Consider the following 22,142-nt stretch of genomic DNA (forward strand, 5'->3'; position numbering starts at 1 on the left):
TTGGTGCTCTTTCGGACTTTATTTTAAAAGAGTCGCCACCTAATTTTTTAGGAACTTAAGAAAATCGATTTTGAAGGGTTTATTCAAATACCGTGAAAAACTTTCGTAATCCAGAGTTCTAGGTAAGGGTTCTGATGATCCCCTGGGGAAGGTGTTAGGCACCCCAATATTGAGGATCTGTTCTATACAGTTGACCTTCGAATTCCAAAGTATGAGTATTTTCCTGAACTGTCTATTTTGTGTTTATTCTCGGTTTTAAAGAAATTGTCATTTTTGTAAATTGCATATCATTTGGAAAAGGATTTGAATATGTCCCCCTTATATACGGGGTATCGTAGTTTTCGGATTTAAAATATCCGTGTCTAAATAGTCTCCTTTTATATATATAAGAAGTATATTTTATTTCATAAATGAAGAGAAAGCGAAATTCTTGATTTTTTATAGTGTTAAATTCATCTCATACTCATACTTTGGCTCGTGTCACTCCGTTTTGGTACGTTCAGCGTTATCCGGAACTTTGTATTACAATTGGTTTTTATGTTATAAAAAGAGCATTTTTGTATGTTCGAAGGAGTATATCTCGGTTGTATATACCCGTTTTTATGGCCTTCCCCTTGGCCCAAAACTGCAATCCTAGGCAAAACTTTGGTTCTATTTAATTTTCAAAGAAAAGAGAGTTGTGTACACATTTCTTTTATCCAATTCTGGTCTTTGTTAGTTATAAAAAAGCCTAAGTATAGAATTGGTCCATTTTTTCTTAGAATTTAAAATAATACAAAGCTGGCTTTTATTAGGGATTACCTGTGGACTGAGGCCCAAATTTGTTTCAAACAGGTGTAAGAAAGATCTCCTTTTGTATAAACTTTGAGAAAAAAACAGATTTGTTTAAAAAGGGTTGTAAATTTATTAAGTCCTAAAAAATTCTTTTGTTGTCAATAATGCTTTTACCCATTTGGAGTTTAAAACCCAAGTTATATTGAAGGAGCTTGTGAAATCTCGTTTTTATACTTTGCCTTTAAAAAAAAAAACTGTGGAACATTTTCTCGGGGTTTTGGAAATTTGTTGGGGACCTAAAGTCGTCTAAACGGTAGAAGCACCATTGTCCTAAGAAGGCTAATTCTAACCATAATATTTCCACTATAATATGAGTTTGGATACAAATTACAAGTACATCAAAGCTTTAAACAAATAATGTAAGAGGATAGTGAAATAGAATTAGACTACGGGCATACCAAGCCCCTAGTTTAGCCATTTTCACCCATGGCTGGGCCTTCTGCGCGCCTTGCTATTTGCTTTGTCTTCACGGACTCGATTTTTGAATTAATTTCCTATTGGGTCTTTGGCCCAATAGGTAGGCTTTGGCTGGACCCGAGTGGCCATGCGAGTGAGGGGGGGGGGGGGAGGGAGGGGAGAAAAGGGACCCGGTTAGTTTATAAACACTGAACTTATCACTAAAATAATGAAACTATACATAGTATAAAACATGGAAGGTACTCATATTATTCTATACTTAACCCGTTTCTCATTGAATGGATTTGCCTTGGTTGGAGGTTTTGCAATGGCATGGGGACTAAGTCCTTGCCTTATATTCCTGATGTCACACAAGTTCCAAAGGGCTTCTAAGAACCCCAGGCACGGCTAACACAAAGAAGGCCTGGACGACCCCGAACTACCATAGTTTATCTTCAACTAGTGCATCCAAACAAGAGGAAAAGGGAGTATAGAACTTGGGAGTAGCAACAAATTTCAAGCAAACTCATAAACAAACAACAGCCAAGTGAGACTAGATAATCAGCAAGCATAGAAGTAATGAGGGGGCACACCCAGTTTCATGACTGGATGATGACAAAGATAATGCACACAACTGCTTTAGAGGGAACACAGATAATAATCAATCAAAACCATGGACTTGTTAAGATAGTCATAGAAACAGAAGGAGTAAACTGGAACACTCCAGGTATATCAAAACAAGTTCAGGAGGTTTTATGGTCAAATGCAAACTGGTCTCTTTTCAGTCAATCACTTAGTCCAGGATTCCTCATAAATAAGAAAGAGAGGTTCCAAATTCCCATGTTCAGACAGCCTAACCCACTCATTTGTTAAGGTTCACAGCCATTGCCCAGAGGAAACAAAACCTAGTGACACTAATTCAAATGATGGCATTCATCTTATCTCAACTATGCTCAAGATTGCACACAACCAAATCCAAGAAAAACAAGCGCAGTATTCTCAGAAAAAAGGGACATGGGAAGACCTCACAGACAGCCAAAGCTCATAGCCATGTTTGGAAATTTTTAGAGTGCACATTCAGAACTGGCATCCTTTAAAACTTACTCCTCTCTATTAATTTGGACACACCACAAGTTGGTGCACAAAGTAAAGTTGTTGGTTAATAAACAAGTGAGCTTTGAAAAAAAACTTGTGAGGGGGGGGGGGGGAGGGGGGGGGGGGGGGGGAAGAGGAGAGGAAATCTCAATGGACAAGTCAACCAAACAGCCTGTCAATAGTGTCACTCATGGACACACATTCAGGAGACAATGGCAAAAATTTCATATTGCCTAAACTTTCCAATAGTAAAAGCAATTTATTTTGATTTTTTAGATATACTCTCCTCTCCTTGTTAGACATGATTAGACTGTTCTCCTCTACCTGAGACTTTTGTAAGTCCCAGGATCATGAGGGGAAGGTCGAAGAGGTGAAAGAAAAAGTTTCAGGCCGCTGAAAGGGAAACGCGATAGGGTGGGGTCATCACCTCCCCGTGCCCTTTTCCCGAGTCTCCTTTCAGCAAAAAGGGATCCTAGGCCTCACTGGTCACTACCGCCAGTTCATGCCTAGGCTCACCTTTTCCTCTCCTAAAACCCTTTCCCCTATCCTATGGCTTCACCCTAATCATCCAGTGACAACACTAGAGGTCCTAGGTAGATTCACAACCATCCAACCCTGTTATAACTTCCTTTGACAAACTCATGAAACTATGGTCCAACCTTAAAGACTCTTTGTGACCAAAATCAGTTGTAAGTACTAGGAACAAGCCCCTCATAAACACATACTAAACGATAGTAAACTAACTGATTCATGAAGACTATGTTCAGGTTTTAGGGACCTTTTATTAGCAAATTCAAATGTGGATACTGGGAACAAACACTTTATAGACATATAACATACAACAACAAACTAGCTGATTTATGAGGACCAGGTCCAGATTAAAAAAAACGTTTCATTACCAAATTCCCTTATGAGTACTGGAGACAGGCACATCATGAATATATAGCAAATAACAGCAAGCTAGTTCTCCGCAACAACTTCAAACTAAAACCAAGATTACAGAAAGGTCTTTGTCCTTAACCACACTGTAGTTCAAAGGAAAGAGTACACATTTTTCTTTTTTATTAGGATAAAACCACACAAAGAAACAATCAACAAACTTCAAACACCATTATTTTAGCCTTATCACCAGTGTTTTTTAAAGGAACTCATCTCTCAACATCAAAGAGAAACACAAAAGTATCCAGAAAAAACCACATAAGGACAAGTTAAGCAAGATTTGTAACAAAGATCCCATCATCCTTCCTTGTTTTATCCTTTATCCTTGCCTATTATTGTAACTAGATGGCAAATTCTAAAAAAAAAAAAAAAAAAAAAAAAAAAAAAAAGGTTTTCCTGCACACAGACATGACCCATGGGCCACACACGCATGCACACACTCCTTGCCAAACTACCAACCTTTAAATCTCTTTTATGCCCCTTTTATCAGAACAGACATATTTCATTTGCTAGGTGAGAACAAACATAAAAATTACCTCTAGATGATTTGCCCACCTTTTATCAAACATAGATCATCTTATAACTGCTCTAAACCTAGTTTATTACAGCAACATTTTAAACCTTTTAGACTCAAACAAATTACAACCACACACTCCACATGTTCTACTCAGAAGTAGTTTTAACAAATTCCCACACTTACCACAAATAGGACAGTCAAGACAAAGGTAGAGCCAAGTGAAATACTTTGGCAAAGTTAAGACCCTTCCTCTCCCCAGGATCACTTTTAAGACCTTTGTTTCAATTACACATTATTGTGACCCCAAAAGGCCAAGTTTTATGAAGTAAGTAAGACTTAGGTGAGACAACAAGAATCAGGCCAAACAAGTTGCCAAGTGACACAAGTAGGATTCCAAAAAAAAAAAAAAAAAACACACACACACACAGAGTTCACTTTCACTTTTTAGAATCAAAACACCATTAGACAGGACAGATAGGATCAGGCTAGGTCTAGCACATGACAAACGTCAACTCCCAAACAAACAACATGTCTAAGAAGGACAAAGTGATGACCAGACTAGGTTCAGTTCCTATTAGACTTTCAATCTTTCCAACAAGTACATGATCAGGTGGGACAACAATGACCAGACTAAAGTTCAACATAATAAGCTTTTACTTTCCCATGACACATATTCGGACTCGTTGGGACTAGCCACCCCATTATGTGTGATTTGGACTAGCCACCCCGTTATGTGTGATTTGATTGTTCTATTTTGCCGGCTTGATGCCATGAGACGTTGGTAGATATTGGATTATGTTTTATCATCTTGATTATGATATAGTTGGCATACCCATTGTTGGTAATTGTACTTGGATATATTGTTGGTGTACCCACTGTTGGTACTTGTGATTCGGTTATATTATTGGCATACCCACTGTTGGTATTTGTGATTCGGATATGTTGTTAGTGTACCCATTGTTGGTACTTATGATATTGGGCATGATTATTGATGTGATTCATGCATTGTACGCACTCTCATTTTCATGATACAGTGTGAGATATTGATTATATTTGATTAAACACTTGATGAGCTGGGCTCAGTTTTACTTGAGTGACGTGAGATGGCCGATGTCCGATGTTCATCCCAAAATCGTTGATTGAGTGAAATTGATATTTGATAAAACTCTTTTACTTAAGTGACGCGAGATGGCCAATGTCCGATGATCAATTCTGGAATCGTTGTTGCATGGTCGATATCCAATGTTAGTTCTGGAGTCGTTGTTAGTGCATGGACTCCGCGGGCCCCCCAGGCTGGTGCCGGTGAGAAGCCCTCGTGACAAAGATCTGGGGTCCCATCTGTCTGTTGGGCAAAGATTCAGGATGGATGGCACTTAGACTTCGCGAGTCACGCTGGGTTGTGCTACCGAGACATCGATATTTCCGTTCGGAGTACATATGTACACCGCATTTGCATGGCATTGCATTGCATTCATACATCATTGTATTGTATCACATTATGGCTTGATTGAGATACTTGGTATTGTATTGTGATGTTGGACTGGATTGGATATATTCGGACTTGGCACGTTTGGGATTAGATGCTTTACATAGGCGATGATGGATACTTGGAACTGATTATATTGTTTTATACTTGTTGGTTTAATTGCTTATCTGCTTTATTAGCTGAATTGTGTTAGCTATGCTTGGTCGGCCGACGGTGCCTACCGATTTCGTTGTTTGTCTTGACTCGCACTTGCCGCATTTCTTTATATAGACAAGAGTATCGTCGTTGGATCCTCTTCTGTGACGTGTGGCTGATAGTCGCTTCAGCTCTATTCACGAGTTTCCAGGGTGAGCATGGCCATCCGCTGCCTTAAAGACTTTTCTATCTTTATGTCCTATTCTATTCCGAGACATAGAAACTTTATGTATTAGTATTCCAGATTGTATTATTTCCCTTTAGATGCTCTTGTGTTACTCCGACTGGACCGTGGGGGTGTTTATCGTCATTCTACACTTTTCTACTACTTATATATATATCGTGAGACTTACGTATTTATTTCATTCCGTTGCTTAATTTCATTCTTTCATGTATTTATTCATTGTTGGGTTGAGGGTTCGCTTACCGAGGTGGAAAGGTAAGTGCCCGCATGACTTAGGCAATATAGGTCGTGACAACCAACCATGTTATTACTGTAATGTCCTAGGACATACACAGGAGACTTGCAGGGTAAATATCTAGGTATATCAAAGAGAATAGCACCGACTCAATACGGTTTCCGGAGACTTACCACTAAACAATCCTGAAAGGCTACGGTAGGAGAAAACTCAAAACATGTGTAAAGGTCACAACACATGTTAAAGCCGAAAGGAATATACTTCTTCTACCTACAACCTACAAAAGGGAGTGTGAGATGTTTCAATACCCAAAGATACCACTCCCAGAGACGTATAAAGAAAACATGAAGACCACTCAAAAAAATTAGATTCTAAGTGGCAACAGATAAGACATCCAAATGCCTACAACAGTAATGAGACAAAATCAAAGAATTAGGTCTATCATAATAATAGCCAATGGCCCAAACAAGCAACACATGGCTAAAAAGGAAGTAATCACGATCTATCTCTCCCAAGGTACTGTCTGGGAACCTGATTCATATAAAAAGAGGCATATGAAAGTTTCTGAAGGAAAGAACAAGGCCCCCAAAAAAGAACTAATCAATGGAAGCCGTTGAATTACAAAAGGGCAAGAATAATAAGGATTTGAGCTGGTGGATGAATCAAAAAGAAGAATTGGAAACTGTGCAATTGTCCACTCCCTCATATAGACAAAAAGGGAAGAACAAATATGGAGAGACAAGAATATACAGGGGGGCACTAGGAACTGATTTCCCAATTATCATCACTAGGGAGCCTGGTACACTAAAAAGAGATACAGTAGGAGGATGAGCAATATGAAACAACCATAAAGTCATATCAAGTGTATGGAAAGGAGTAAGAAATTAGTGTCAGAGGAGAATTAGACCACACATACTTATGGCAATCAAAGACTCTCAGAGAAACCACAAGAAGGAGCTTATATATATATATATATATATATATATATATATATATATATATATATATATATATATATATATATATATATATATAAAACAAATTCAAGCGCAGGACAACTTATGAAAGCACACCCATAAGGAAACGGGTCCTATGAAGGCTGTTGAAGAAGAGGAAACATACAACACTTGCACCAATAAGAACAAACGCAGTTGAGGAGAAAAAATTAAAGAAGAATTGATTACAACAGTCCTCCCCATTGGCTATAAAAAGATGAGTGTTTGAGCACAGATAATACAAGAGCGAGGGCAAGTTAAAGAAATTGGCTCTTACGACTATCAGGTATGCACCTCCTTTCCAATTGAAAGTTTATTAAATATGTCTATACTGCCAATCCATCCTAATCAGCCATAAAAACTCCCTCTAGAAAGAAACCAACTTGAGTTGCCTTATACTAAAACCCAAATTCACAAAGCCTCTTCTTGTTTGTAAGTCCCTATCTATTGGTTAGTAGACACCTCAACCCACACCTAGTGATTTCCTGTAAGGAACTCCCAAAGTCACGTATGCTAAGAAATTGAAAATTTGTTACTATAGAATATATGCAGTGACCCAGGGGCAAAGATAGAAGTGAGAACATGAAAAATAAGAGGAAGACACCAGATATAGAGAAACATGGAAGAGTTAGTGTCTAGGGGGTACAAGGATTAACAAGAGTGAAGTTTCTTGTTACACCTCATGGTTTTGTATGTTGAGATCTGTTAGGTGTTAACCGTTTTAATTGTGGACACTAGAGTTACCTTCTAGGGTATATGAGATTATATGCGTCTATCTTATGATTACGAGGGTTTAAGTTCATGTAATAGGTTGTGGAAGGATTGGAGAACAAGCTTTTCCAAGACCGGTTATTGACAGCCCAGAGCCGTCAGAAGTCTTATGCGGACAATCGCAGTCGAGATCTGGAATTCCCAGTTAATAATTGGGTATTCTCGAAAGTGTCGCCTATAAAGGGTGTGATGCGATTTGGTAAGAAGGGAAAGGTTATTCCCCGCTATATTGGACCTTATAAGATTGTGCGCAAGGTAGGTCAAGTGGCTTATGAATTAGATTTGCCTTCGGACATGGAGTCAGTCCATCCAGTTTTTAATGTATCAATGCTTCATAAGTGCATTGGAGATCCTTCCAAAATTGTTCCTGTAGATGATGTCCAAGTTACTGAGAAATTTTCCTATGAAGAAATACCCATTTCCATTCTAGATAGGCAAGTTCGGAGACTCCGAACCAAAGATGTAGCCTAAGTTAAAGTTCTATGGAGAAACAATAATTGGGAAGAAATGACTTGGGAAGCTGAGGAAGATATGAAGTCCAGGTATCCATATTTGTTTCCACTCCCAGAAGGAGTTCAGACCGAGACATCATTGTCTTCAAGTGCGTAATGCTTTCCTTCTTATAGTTCCTTGGTCGCGTGGGGCCATTATTGTGGTTGCTGTTGTAGCCCGGGAAGGCGCTGTATATTTTGGGTTGTTGTGACAGGATGGTAGTGGTACAATTACAGAGGAAACTCTGGTAAAACTTTCGTAGAATTCGTAAAGAGTTTAACATTCGAAGACGAATGTTTCTAAGGGGGAAGGAATGTTACACCTCGTAGTTTTATACATTGAGATCCGTTAGGTGTTAACCATTTTAATTGTGGACACTAGAGTTATCTTCTAGGGTATATGAGATTATATGTGTCTATCTTATGGTTATGAGGGTTTAAGTTCATGTAACAGGTCGTGGAAGGATTGGAGAACAAGTGAATTAAGGAAATTAAGTTTGTTGGAACTTTGCAGAAAGGATGGGCAAGGCTTCTTATGATAATTTTGGTCTAACTTGAGAAAGGAATATCTCCTATTACATCAAGGGTTTTGAAGTAAAACGAAAGCCTAAATTGAAGTTCAGGAAGTGTAGTTTTCAACGTAACAAACCGCGCGTCGATCCAATATCGGAATCAAACGCTATGAGCATTTCAAAATGGACTGCCAGAGCAGGGATTATCCCTGCCTGAACGCGCCTGGGAGTGGCGCGAATGCGCAGAGGAACACTGAGCAACTCTGTGCAAACGCGCCATAAGGCGATGCGAACATGCAGAGCAAAAATTGAGTCGGTGCAAACCGACTCTCAAACAGGATAAAAAAGTGATTTACCCTTTATTTTCACTCATCCACCCCTCACACCTCTCACTAAACCTCTAGAATGTTCTCCCAACTTCCACCCATAAAATTGTAGCTCAAATCAAGCGAAATTTCAGGATTTAGGTTCGGATAGCGTATAGTTGAGATTATATTATCGTATTGCGGTGGATATTGGCTTGGATTCAAGGTGAATATTGAAGATATTGCGGTTCTAGTGAGATCAAGGTATGGATCTCTACTTATTGATATTGATTTAGGTTTACTTATAGAGCTATTAAATAGTCGTATAATGAATTAATTGATTGAGAAATCGGGTAAATATCGTGTGGGATGTTTTATGGAGTATATTGGTACTGAGGAAGATGTTGTTGATGTTAGTATTATTGTTGTTGTTGGTTGTCGGTATTGTGACTTTGGGCTAGGGATATAAACAGAGGAAATATTGCTCGAATTTCGGCAGATTCTAAGAGGATTTAATTTGAAGGCTTAAGACAAGCATATGGCGATAAGTCTAACAATAGTATGAATTCTCTTGAATGTAGATTTACGAGCTTGGGAGGATAAATGTTGAGTAGTTAAGAAGATCAAAAAGGTATGTTAAGGCTTTCCTTTCTTTCATTTTGGCATGATCCCTATGATATGAACAAACGAACGAATGAACAGACTCTCGTATTACTCTACTCTTAGAAGCATTAGGAGTACTTTAATCTTTGGTGTCCTTGTACCTCTTTTACTATTTCTATTCATGGGTCTTGAGATCACGTATACTGATGATGCTAGCTCAAAGACGTTTATCGAAGGTTGTACGACTTTATGTTACTCCTAAAGTCCTATTTCTCTTCTTCTTTGTTTGTTTGTTTTTTATTTTATTTTTTAAATTAGGAATTTTGTGGTAATGACACTTGTCATCCTAATAATATTTTGCTTCTCCTATATATTATATATATATAAAAAAATAGAAGATTTTTGGGATTTATATGTTCTAGGATTTACGTTTATGTTTGACAATTTTCATGTAGAATGTCGAAAATTGTAAATAATAGTTTTTCTTTTTGTCTTAATTATTATGTTAGTATTTTGAAAAAAGGGATACATTCCTTAAATCAAGCCTTAAATTTCTTGAAAAGTAGGATGGAAAAAATTAATTTTCATTTAAAATTGTTATGAAATATTAGAATAATATGGTGGATGTCCAACTCCTAAAGAATTTACTCCCACTACTCTCTCCATGATGTATAGTTAATCCTCCATTACTTCCTCACCATTATGTGGTCGTTACTCCCACACCTCCATGATCTCCCCCATAACTATCCCATGATGTCAATTGGTTAATGTCATTTTTAAGACATCTTTTGTAAGTCTACCTCTATGTAATATTATAAATAGAGGTATGTGATGTGATATGAAGAGACACTTGATACTTGGAAGAAATAAGAAATTCTCTCCTCTCTTTGTCACTTTGTTGTTCTTGCTTTCATCTTTTGATATATTGTACTAACTCTTTTAGATTGATTTTACAACACGTTATCAGCACGAGTCTCTAACCAATTGAGATTATCCAATTCAGGTTTAATCTTTGAAGTAGCTCTGACACGGGAAAGTTCTGATGTGAGGTAATTAGCTTCCTTCACTTAATTTTCTTAGCATAACTAGCATATGACAATGGTCAATAAATATCCAGTCTGCTGTGAAAAAATAATATTTAATTAGTATGTGATTAAGATTCGTTTATAATATTCCTAGAAATGTTGCATACTAAAGTTCTGGATCTAGTACTGTTTTGTGTTTTAGCATATATGTTTGTCCAGTCTTAAAGTTGAATTTGGCAAAACAGTAAGGTCTTTAACATATCGATTTTTCTACATAGGCAAAACTTCTTAATATTGCTGTAGTTTATAGCATGAATTAAAAATCAAAGATATCCTTTCGCATGGAATTAACTATTGCACACAATTTAATTAATTATATCCTATGTTGCATAAGTTACTTTTCTCTATGTGTCCTTACTGTCCATACCCTTCCAGTCATCTTAACTATGGATAAACATAGTTGTGTTTGTGTCAAGAATAGTACACGGCATCTCTGACAGTGATTGTGACAAGAATAGTAATAACATTAGCAATAGAGAATTTGTTGAAAACCTTTCTTCTCAAGATCATGTCCCAAAGCAGTAATGGATAATTTTGTGTGTTGCTGTCCTATTTGGTTTGTGTGTTGCTGTCCTATTTGGTTTGTATGTTCATTTTCTAATTGAGTTTAATTTGGCATATTGGTTGATAACGCCATACTTTGTAATGTTCTCGTTAGTTTTTCCTTAACAGGTTGCAAAAGTTGTGTCATTCTGTTTATTTAAAATGAGCTTATTGGTAATGAACCCTTGGAATTCCATATAAACGTCTTGGATAATAATTAATATTACTGGAGTTTAATTTTCTAGGAGGACAACTCAGTTACTGAAACTGAACCTTTCAGGCTTCAGTTCTTCTAGAGCCCAACGATATTTATTATATTGAAGTATGTGATCTGCCCATAACTGAAACTTCTATATGGGATCATTTCATTTACAACTTTTATTGAATCATGCTTGTGTCTTAATATAAAATGCATGAAATTGTGTCTGGTCGTTGTTTATTTGATGATGATATTCCCATAAATTCTTAAATGTGTTTATGCTTTTGATAAATTGATACTGTAATAAAAGTTCTGCTAAGTTAGGCCCCCATTGAACAACTTCATTTGCATTTTGGCCTATTATGCCATTGGTCGATGGTAAGACGGTGGATTCAAGTCCCATCGCACCTAGAGGGTAAGACATCGAGTTAAAGTCCCGGTGCACCATGTGATGAGATGTTGGGTTCGAGTCCCATTGAATTATGGGCTAACATGCCGTTGGGTCTAAGTCCCATTGCACCATATTTACGATATAATGATGACAAAGGCAAAATAATGTGTATTTGATGAAAAATTGTGAAGCCCGTCCCACTTGATATGCTCCATTCCGTGAGGGGAATGTAGTAGCCGTTCATAATAAGTCTAAATGAAAATAAGTGGTTAAATGAATGAACGTGGACATGGCTAAGGACAAAATAATATTAATCATCATTGTGGTAATGTAATCGGAAGAACATTGTGAGTTCTCTAAATGGTCCTTCTAAAGGTGAAGGTGATTTTTTTCATCAATATGTTATGAAAAGTTATTAGACACACGGTTGTCGTGTGACCCAATTTGATAAAATTTTATAAATCCTCTATCAAAAGAAAGGAATACAATTTTAAAGTGATGACGAGGTGGATCTATGAATATGATAAAGACAGTGGGCTTATAATGAAAATTTATGAAGCACGTATATATGATTATAATCCATTCCTTGAGGAGAATGTGACTTGTGATAAGCATCGTGAATGCTCGCCTATTTTTGAAAGTGAAATGTGTAAAATCATGGATAAGAACGTGCTCATGTATTATTAGATAAATACCGCAACTCACCTCTACGGGAGGTTTGAGAGAAATAAAAAGAAAATATTTTGGCATAAATAGTCATATAATTTGGTCACGTACTTTGAGTATGTCACAAATATTGTGGTGTGTTTTATCATGAATTACCAAAGGGTAAAAGCAAGAAATAAATCTTGCTTATAAAGGTTTTGGCCATGACTATAATGACAATTACTCCCTAAAAGGATGTGTTCACTATATGGATGGTATTATGAAATATGTGTACATAATTAATTGGGAGCTTTGGAAAAGCTAATATGTTACTACCCGAAGGAATGAAATTGTCCATAATATTGGTGTTGTAGTAAGTCTCAAAAGAAACTTTTTAAGTTTCAAAGACATTGGCCAGAAATGAATTATATTGAAACTATAAATTATGGGAAGTTTTAATATCTATATATTACTACAACTATAGCGGGGAAACAAAATGTATGTGAAATGTTGCCCGTTTTTTCTCTGAATTTGTACCACATAAATATAAGCATGATGGAATCACATGCTATGAAGGTTGGCATGATCGGTTGACCATCCCGGTTCAAATGTGATGCGAAAATAATTGAGAATTTATGTGGTTATATTTTGAAGAAATAAAGAGATTCTTCAAGAATTCTCTTGTCTTTGCTTGTTCTCATGATGACAAATTGATTAATTTACCAGCTAAGGTTGGGATTGTATCCCATGATTTTGGAACATATAAAAGGTGATATATATATATATATGGGCCCCAGTCACCTGCCATGTGGATCGGTTTATAATTATATGGTTTTAATAGATGCATCTATGTTATGGTCTCATGTGCATTGACATCAACTTGCAATTTGATTTTTGCAAGGTTGTTTGCTCAAATTATTAAATAAAAACCTGAGTTCCAAACTATGAAAAATATATTGATATTTTGGTTTATATCCAAGTTGATTTAGCAGAAATTGTATGCCTCCAATTATAGCTAAACAATTGGTTAAGAGAACAAAACTCCCAAAAAGAAATTTGGGATGAGATATGTTATATAATATGAAGCAGCTCTTGTATGCATCAAGCCAACAAGTTATGATAACTTCCCCTATCACAATTGGTTCAGGGTCAGGAACTAAGTAATTCCCATTTAGAAATTTGAATGTGCGGTATATGATTTAATTGCTCCACCACAACGCACATAGATGGGTCCCAAATAAGGTTGGGAGGTAAATGTTAGATTACCTAGCATTAGGGGGAGGGATGATAAGCGGCTGGGAAATAAGGTATATGTAATAAATTATCACTGGTATGATACTCGTTCAAAATATAATTCAAGTCGATTGCCAGACACATTTGCTGACCCAAAAGTGAATATTATATTCCATATTCCAGCTGCAAATGCTCCAGTTAGAATTAAAATCCTTGAAGGACATAGTCTATGGCGATAGACCAATCTGTTCCAAAAGTAAAATTCCTTGAAGAAGGAGAGGAGCAAACAATTAAGATGGTCATATAATGAGGCAAGTGCTCTAAAGAGCACCACGACATAACCTTCATAAAACCTTGGGAAAGGTTCAGGTACCTGAAATTGATAAAAAAAATGAAGAGAGCTCGATAAGTTATGTCCCATTGAAACCGATATCAAATGACCGTCGATGGTATCTTTGAAATAATGTAGCGCTCAACATTATAATGGTGATGAGGATCTTGAATTCAAATCTGTCAAAGAATGTGGACAGATATAATGATTGGCCAAATAAAATACGCAGTCAAAGTATATTTTGTTTCACTTGGAATAGTGATGTTTTGGACGTATAGTCCAAGGACCTCAAGGTATAATGTCAGTGGGGTACAAATGGATTCTTGTGCAAAAAGTAAAATGAGAAATAAAACCGTAAATATAAAGTACGTCTTGTGCCTTGTGGCATAAAGATTTTTCGCAAAAAAAAAAAAATCCTGACATTATTGTATGGAGATGTATGTATTCTCCTGTGGTGGAAGCAATGGATTTTCTTATCAGTCTGGCAATATATGAAAATTTTGAATGCATATAATTAATTGTTGTCAATATGGTTATATAGACAACGAAAGAAAATGCGTAGGGATTTAAATTGATTTGAAGCATTTAAGGTTTACGAAAATAAAGCTTCAACAAATCTTTATATAGGCTAAAGCGATTCCATTGAGTACCCCAATGGTTGTGATGTCGCTAAATGTAAATAAACATCATTTTGACCTCATTATAATGATGAGTATATTGTATTGCATACTGCAAAAGAAATTATTAATATAGATTTGTTTATCCTAACAAATATTATCAAGGTTTTGTTGGTAATGTAAAATGCAGGACATTATTTTTATTATTATATGAAGTTTGTTCTTCAAAGCGAGTTACCGATTTGCATGTAAGGGTACTGCACATTATGACGTTCTATATGGCAGTCAATTAGTGACACTTATTCAAGTCCTGCCAAGGTGATAGCTACTTACAAAGGAAGTCAGGAATACGTGTCTAGCTGAGACCAATAATTCAGCACATTTTGCAACAGTATGATGTTTATTTGGAAATGAAGATTTCAACAATATTATTGTACGAAGCTTGCATAGCTCAATTGAAAGAAGGATATAGCAAAGGAGACATAATACAACACATTTCGTCAAAGTTCTTTTCCAGACACGATCTTCAACAGAAAGAAGCCGGTATACAAGATTTGGCTGCGTCGTCTCCCGAAATGAAGAGATGTTTTAATCAGGGGGAGTATAATACGCGCTGTACTCTTTTTCTCTTAGCCGAGGTTTTGTCCCACTGGGTTTTCCTTGCAAGGTTTTTAACGAGGCAGCAAGCAATGTTTATTATAAGATATGTGTACTCTTTTTTCCTTCACTAGGATTTTTCCCACTTTGGATTTTTCCTAGTAAGGTTTTAACGAGACATTAGCTATATGGACATCCAAGGGGAGTGTTATGAAATATTAGAATAATATGGTGGATGTCCAACTCTAAAGAATTAACTCCCACTACTCTCTCACGATGTATAGTTAATCCTCCATTACTTCCTCACCATTATGTGGTCATTACTCCCACACCTCCATGATCTCCCCATAACTATCCCATGATGTCAATTGGTTAATGTCATTTTTAAGACATCTTTTGTAAGTCTACCTCTATGTAATATTATAAATAGAGGTATGTGATGTGATATGAAGAGACACTTGATACTTGGAAGAAATAAGAAATTCTCTCCTCTCTTTGTCATTTTGTTGTTCTTGCTTTCATCTTTTGATATATTGTACTAACTCTTTTAGATTGATTTTACAACAAAAACGTGTTTTTATTGAATTTTTCAATTTATTTTTTTAGAATTTTTAATCGTGCACGTGTTTCTGAGTTAGTGGCCGGGGCATGGAGGTAAGGGACACGCTTAGTTAGTTTTTCTTAAATTTTATTTTTATCTTTTTGTCTTTTCTTTTCATTGTTTTTTTTTTTTTGGTCTTTCTATTTTAGTTTATTTATTAAATACGAATTTTCTGATGATAACATTTGTCATCACATCATGCTTTTGCCTCTCCTATTCTATATAGATAGATTTATGCTATTTTTATGTTATAAAATGATATTATGAAAACATTTAATTGAATTAATTTTAAAATAATTTGTAAATATCTTATTGACACACAAACAAAAGTCATTTCAAAAAGAAAAAAGTCATTTTCAAAACGGAAGTCCAAAAAAACAAAAATGAAAACATGAAAATACCGGGGTAAAATAAAAGGGTCGTTCATTCCCCGGCCTTTCCCATTTTCAGTTAACATCATGCATAATTGTTTGCTTGATTTGGCAATGAGGATCAATGATTGAAGTCCAAAAGTGTTCATAATGGTACGTCAACTTATCTATCTAGAAATAGAAGTTCATTTTACCCAGACATTTTCTTGAATTATCCAAGTTAGGCAGAGGGCAAGGTCTTATAAAAAGAAAAAGATACACCTCCTAATTTTAGTGCCGAAGTGACATTACATTGCGGAATAGGAAGAAAAATATGCACCACTAACTTGATGAATACAACTAATGCCAAACACTAGTTTTAGTTTGTGAATCGTTGTATCAATTAGATAAGTGGTTTTTTTTTTTTTTTTTGGGGGGGGGGGGGGGGGAGGAAAGTAGAAAGATTTACAATCCCCATTCCACATAAAATTCTCGGAATTCGTTAATAATTAGAATAGATTCGTAGACCAGGTCGACTGATTCGTTTTAAATTTAAAATATTTCTATAGGGTCTTTTCTTATTCCATCTATGTCGCAGGGTTAAAACCAAAAAATCGTTGTTGTTTTCTCGCGTTTTCGATAAAACCCTCTCGTAAAAGTATTTGAACAATATTTTCGGTAATATTAGTAGATGCTATTCGAACCACCCTTTTTCGATCCATATCAGCATTTCGTATAGAAGTTATTATCTCAGCAATAGTGTCCCTACCCATGATGAACTAACAGTATCTGTTTTGACACCCAATTAATTTGAATTTCCAGTAGAAAATAAACACTTTGGGGATAAATCATTCTTTATTAAAATCATTTTCATCCTAATGCTAGAATTTTTTGTTAAAGATAAAAGACTACTTGCCATCATCACGACCTTTTGTGTAGATAATTGGTCTTATTATTCATTTTCCAAATCGATTGGCTTAATTAATTTTTGATACTCCAAGTGACCAGTGTTTTGAATGCTTAATTTAAGTTTTAGAAAGGACGTATTCAGTAGTTCTTCTAAAATACGTATTCAGTAGTTCTTCTAAAATAATTTAGTACTCATCGACTTATTTCTACAAAGCTGAACATCCTTTTATTAGTTAATATATTGCACTTCTATCTTAAAATTGATCAACTTGACTTTTACAATAATATTGAGGTGGAAGATTTCAAACGAAAAACTCCGGAAAAAAGTTGACGTGGCTCCACTCATGATTTGCCGGAACCTAAGATTCAATACTGCGAAAGACGAATTTTAATCTTTATCGTTAATTAATGTTTCATATGTGAGAGACAAACATAGACGATACCAAAAATAGCTGGGGGTGTAAACTAGCATGTTTCATAAATTTATGTTCATACTATGATGTTATGTTAAGCATTTCTTATTGCTATACCGTTAGATAATATAAGTATTCCTTCTGTTTTCGTTTAGTTGTCATATTTACTAAAAATATTATTTTCAAATAATTGTTATTTTAAAAAATAAAAAAAGAAGTGACTATTTTTTTTTTCAATTTAACCATTAGCATGAGTTGTTCGAGAATTAAGAGATATGTAAACAGAGTCATTTATTTATTGAAAATAGATCAATGTAGTCAAAGATTAAAAAATCTATCTATATATAATATATATATAAAAGCATTTGAGAAGATGAAAGTGTCATCTTAAAATTTTATTTTTAAAAAGAAAATAAAAAGATAAAAAAGAAGAAGAGAAAAGAATACATAATTTATTTATTTTTAAAGAAAACTGCCAATTCAAAAAGAAATTACAACTTCCTTCACATATTTGTTTCAACTCAGTGTTATATACTTATATCCATTCAATTCAAAGGGAACCGCTCTTCCGCTGATTTTAGACCGCACGCAAAACTCTCCGATCAAATTCCCGAAAGATCATTTTTGTTTCTACAATTTCTTTTCCCACAGCCGGAAAAACTGAATCAGAGTTTTGTGGTCTTTTAGTTTTTTTTTTTTTTTAATTCTCAAGATGGATCTTTCGCAAGAGACCGAAAATTTCATCGGGTGATTGGCGCTGGAAGAAGACTAGATTAGTCGGTGTTCTCCTCTAGATTTCCCCGTCGTAATCTTTTTATTTGGTTATTCAACTTCATTTGCGGTTGAAAATTTCTGAGAATTCTCTTTTTTCAGTTGAAATATGTTAACGTATTTTGGTGATTCCTATAACTGTGAAGCTTTGAATCGGGAAAAGGTCCTCTACTCCATCTCCTAATGGGCTGGTGGCAATCCTCAATAACCCGGTACAGCTTGTGTGAAGGGAAGTCCATATCAGGTTCAGTTTATCCTTTTTCTTGGCCAAAATTCAAACTTTTTTACTGATATGGTTGGTCACTACATAATTTTTTAAGCTGCTTCTATTCTGAATGATATATTTTTTCTTTTTTATTTCTTCATCCTTTGTGAGATAAAATGAAGATTTAGGTGTTTTTGAAGTTGTGTGCCAGCTTTCCTCTTGGTCTCTGCACTTCATTTTTCTTTGTCTTGCCTTAATTAACTTCACATGTGATATGCGTTGTTTCCGGTCAGTGTATAGTATTCAGTTTTTCATATGTGATTCTATCAATGATTCCTTTCCTTAGTACCGTGAATTAAATTTTTGTTGGGAAATGACTTTAAACAAAAAGGGAGGAGGAAATAAATCTAAGGTTATAGCTTGAACAGAACATTAATCAAACATGTTATGTGCAAGGGAAAAATAGCAGACCATAATATAAGAAAACAACAACAGACGAAAATGCTATTGCATCAATAAACACGCTCTAATAAATGGGTAAGAGAAGACTTCGATAGCGATTAGACAAAACAAATAGGAGAGGAGGATTCCAGCCAAAGATTCGTGATACTCACCGGACTTTTCCAATTTCTATCATTAAAAAAAATACCTAAATTGAGGCTGAATTAGGAGTAATTTTCTCCGGCGAAATTGACAAATATGAAGCAAGAATCAGTGAGATAATAGAAACTAGAGAACTATCCAAAAGCTGAGAGTAATAGAGACGACACACATAGAAGATAAGACATGAAAGGGAAAGTATTGAGTATAAGCGATTACACCTTATGTACTTTTCAGACTTGGAAGATGCCTCCTCCTTTAATTATTTTCATGTTCTAATCCTGTCTCAAAATACAAGTTTGGGATTTGAATTTCTCAGATTTTCATCAAGTTCTATATGTTGCATGTGTTAGCTAGGGCTCGAGAGTAAACACTGGAATGAGTAGATTTTTGCTCTAATTCTGTATAGTATTTCATATCACTGATTTTTGCTAATCTTTGGCTAGAAAATGAGACCATTAGATTGGCAGTAAACTCTTTCAACTCCAATCCTGTTTTAGAAAATGATGCAGTTAGATACTTAGATCCCTACCTGAAAAATAGTTTTCATCAGTTGGAGTGGCCTTATGGAGCAATTCTAACATTTGAGTAAACGTTGGAATGAGTAGATTTTTGCTCTAATTATGTATAGTATTTCATACTGCTCGAGAATGTTTGTTATTTGTTCAATCTGCTTTTTGGTTTCTGCTTGATTTTAAAAGGCCTCTCTAAGTTTTTCTCTGTTGGCAGGAAATCAACTAAAACTTCGTTTTAGTCATTTGATTTTTATTTTGTTTTTAAATTTTGCAACGTTTTAGTCATTTGATTTTTATTTTGTTTTTAAATTTTGTATTCATCTAAATCAATAGCCTAACCGGTTATGGTGCTCAAATCTGAAACTGCTTACAATTTAGAGTGGTAGCTTTTTGATGGTTTGACAATGTTCAGGTGTTGCCAGTTAAATAATTTTCCTTATCATGTTGCACTGAAATCACGAATATCTCTGAGTTTAGCCTTTAATATCATGAAGCTATTGATATCTGACATGCATGCACATCATAGTGGCATGTTGACAAGATTTCCAATTTTACTTTTCTATTAATAGCTGACATGCATGCATATCGTTAATTTCCTTAACTTATATGTTTTCTTTTACATATTCAGAAAGCCACGAACACCCTTGAAAGGGCGGCACCTCTTACACATGCAGTTGAAAATTTATGTGTTGAGATATGTACTTATAATGGATTATTAATTATTATCTTCAACAAATATACATCTTTGTTAAGTTATATCAGCATAATGTAATATTACAGACTTTCAAGTACCTTGATGAGGAAATTTAAACAATAAATATGTTGCAGGCAATAAAATTTCAACACAAATCAGTTTGGAACTTTGCATTGCAAATTCTGGACTTGCAGCCCTACTCTTTCATTAAGACCAAGATGGAGGGAGAGAAAGTGGTGAGTCGAAGTCCATAAAAAATGAAATTTGTTTCATTTAAAGATGGATATTGATTCTAAATTTATCATAACAGAATATATATTATTGGTTTGTTAACTATACTAATATTGAAGTTTGTGCTAAAGAAAAATAATATTTGTGCTATAGATGATTAAGCAGAGTAGATATATGTTGTTAGATACGGTTTATATGTTGGTATGATGTAAATGAGGTTATTGAAATTGCATAAATGACCTATACCTTGATTCAAAAGAGAATTATTCTACTTGATCCAATGATGAGATTAATTAATTTGTTAAGACCTTTGATCATAAAAAGATTTCTTTTCATACTTGTAAGATTTGTGAGAACTTATATATCCGGGGAAAAAAAAAAGGAAATGAAAGTGTTGCAATTTTGTTAATAAGATAGTTTTCTCGCTTTGATCGATCGCCATGATTATGGATTCATGAATAACACTGACATTATTTCACTTATGATGTGCAACATTCTTTTGATTATCCTCCTATCAAATTTAACAAAGAAGCCAATATATTGGTTATTTGGACAGAGGCTTCTTTATCATTGTGATTATTGTTCATCTTATTATTTTGGTCTTTTGCAGCAACAGAAAGCCGCATGAAAATTGAAGAAGGCCTTATCTGGAAGAAGGCTGTCATAGACTATGTCTTGAATTCAATTTCTCTCCAGTCCAAATAAGAACAAATAGTCAAGACAGTGCCTGCTTGCTATGTGGTACTACTACCTAAATAAGAGAAGCACATGTTCTTTGAATGTGTATTCTCACAAGCCTGTTTCATTATTGATCTAGCCAGATGACAGATCAATATAAAGAGGCAGGATCTATTGGGAATGTGGACCAGAGTGGCAAGGAGGGAAACAGGAAGATAAGCAAGGCATTCATCTGGGTTGTGGTTGCTGCAATTATATATCATATTTGGATGACAAGGAATGACTCCGGGTGCCTCATCCACTTTCAATTAGTAAGGAAGTGCTACAGGAGTGCAAATACAGATTTTTTGACATGATGAAGTGGCAACAGACATACAAAGATAGAAGATGGATATAATAGATACTATTGGGGAAAGGACTAGGTTGTTAATTGTAATAGCAACAGATAGCGAGTTTGTTAGTTGGTCGCTATTTTTTTTAATAGCTGTAGTTTCAAGTTGTAAAGGGGACCTTTTTAATTGGTGTTTCAATAATATGTGGTTCGTTCGCTAAATGGAATGGATCCATTTCAACTTCTGACTGTTTGTATCATGTACTATATATGGTTATTATATTTGAATTTGGTTCAAAATTTATTCCACGAGACCATGACTATAGGATAACTTCATAGTGTTGTTCTTAGATACATTGTGAAAAGAAGCAAGATGACATTTGAGAATTTACAAAAAGAAATTATATTTTATGTGATCAACAAGCAAGATTAAAATTTGCTATGATTATTTTTCTTTTAATAATGCCACGCATCGCGCGGGTAATATACTAGTTAATAATAATAGACTAGTCAAGTTCTTATTCTCCTAGAGAGAGAATATATCTAAAAGAGCTTTACTGGTATATATAAAGTTAAATGTAGAGTTGTCAAACCAGCACGAGTCTCGCAGGCTAAGGAATGGGCTAGGGCTTGGGCGGGTAAAGG

The 22,142-nt window shown here is 35.2% G+C and overlaps 1 long non-coding RNA gene across 3 annotated transcripts; it reads left to right on the forward strand.

Moving 5' to 3' along the window:
• The first annotated feature begins 17,867 nt into the window (after nt 1–17,867).
• LOC132034472 (uncharacterized) lies at nt 17,868–21,809 on the forward strand. 3 transcript variants are annotated; one of them, XR_009409108.1, is made up of 3 exons: nt 17,885–18,248; nt 18,346–20,493; nt 21,099–21,809. It is a non-coding gene; the product is annotated as an uncharacterized LOC132034472 (long non-coding RNA). The 3 variants fall into 3 exon arrangements; XR_009409109.1 differs by having other exon boundaries at nt 17,913–18,538; nt 20,344–20,493; XR_009409107.1 differs by having other exon boundaries at nt 17,868–20,493.
• Nucleotides 21,810–22,142: the final 333 nt, after the last annotated feature.

The sequence above is a fragment of the Lycium ferocissimum genome, chromosome 10, assembly GCF_029784015.1.
Source record: "Lycium ferocissimum isolate CSIRO_LF1 chromosome 10, AGI_CSIRO_Lferr_CH_V1, whole genome shotgun sequence".
In the NCBI taxonomy this organism is placed as follows: Eukaryota; Viridiplantae; Streptophyta; class Magnoliopsida; order Solanales; family Solanaceae; genus Lycium; species Lycium ferocissimum.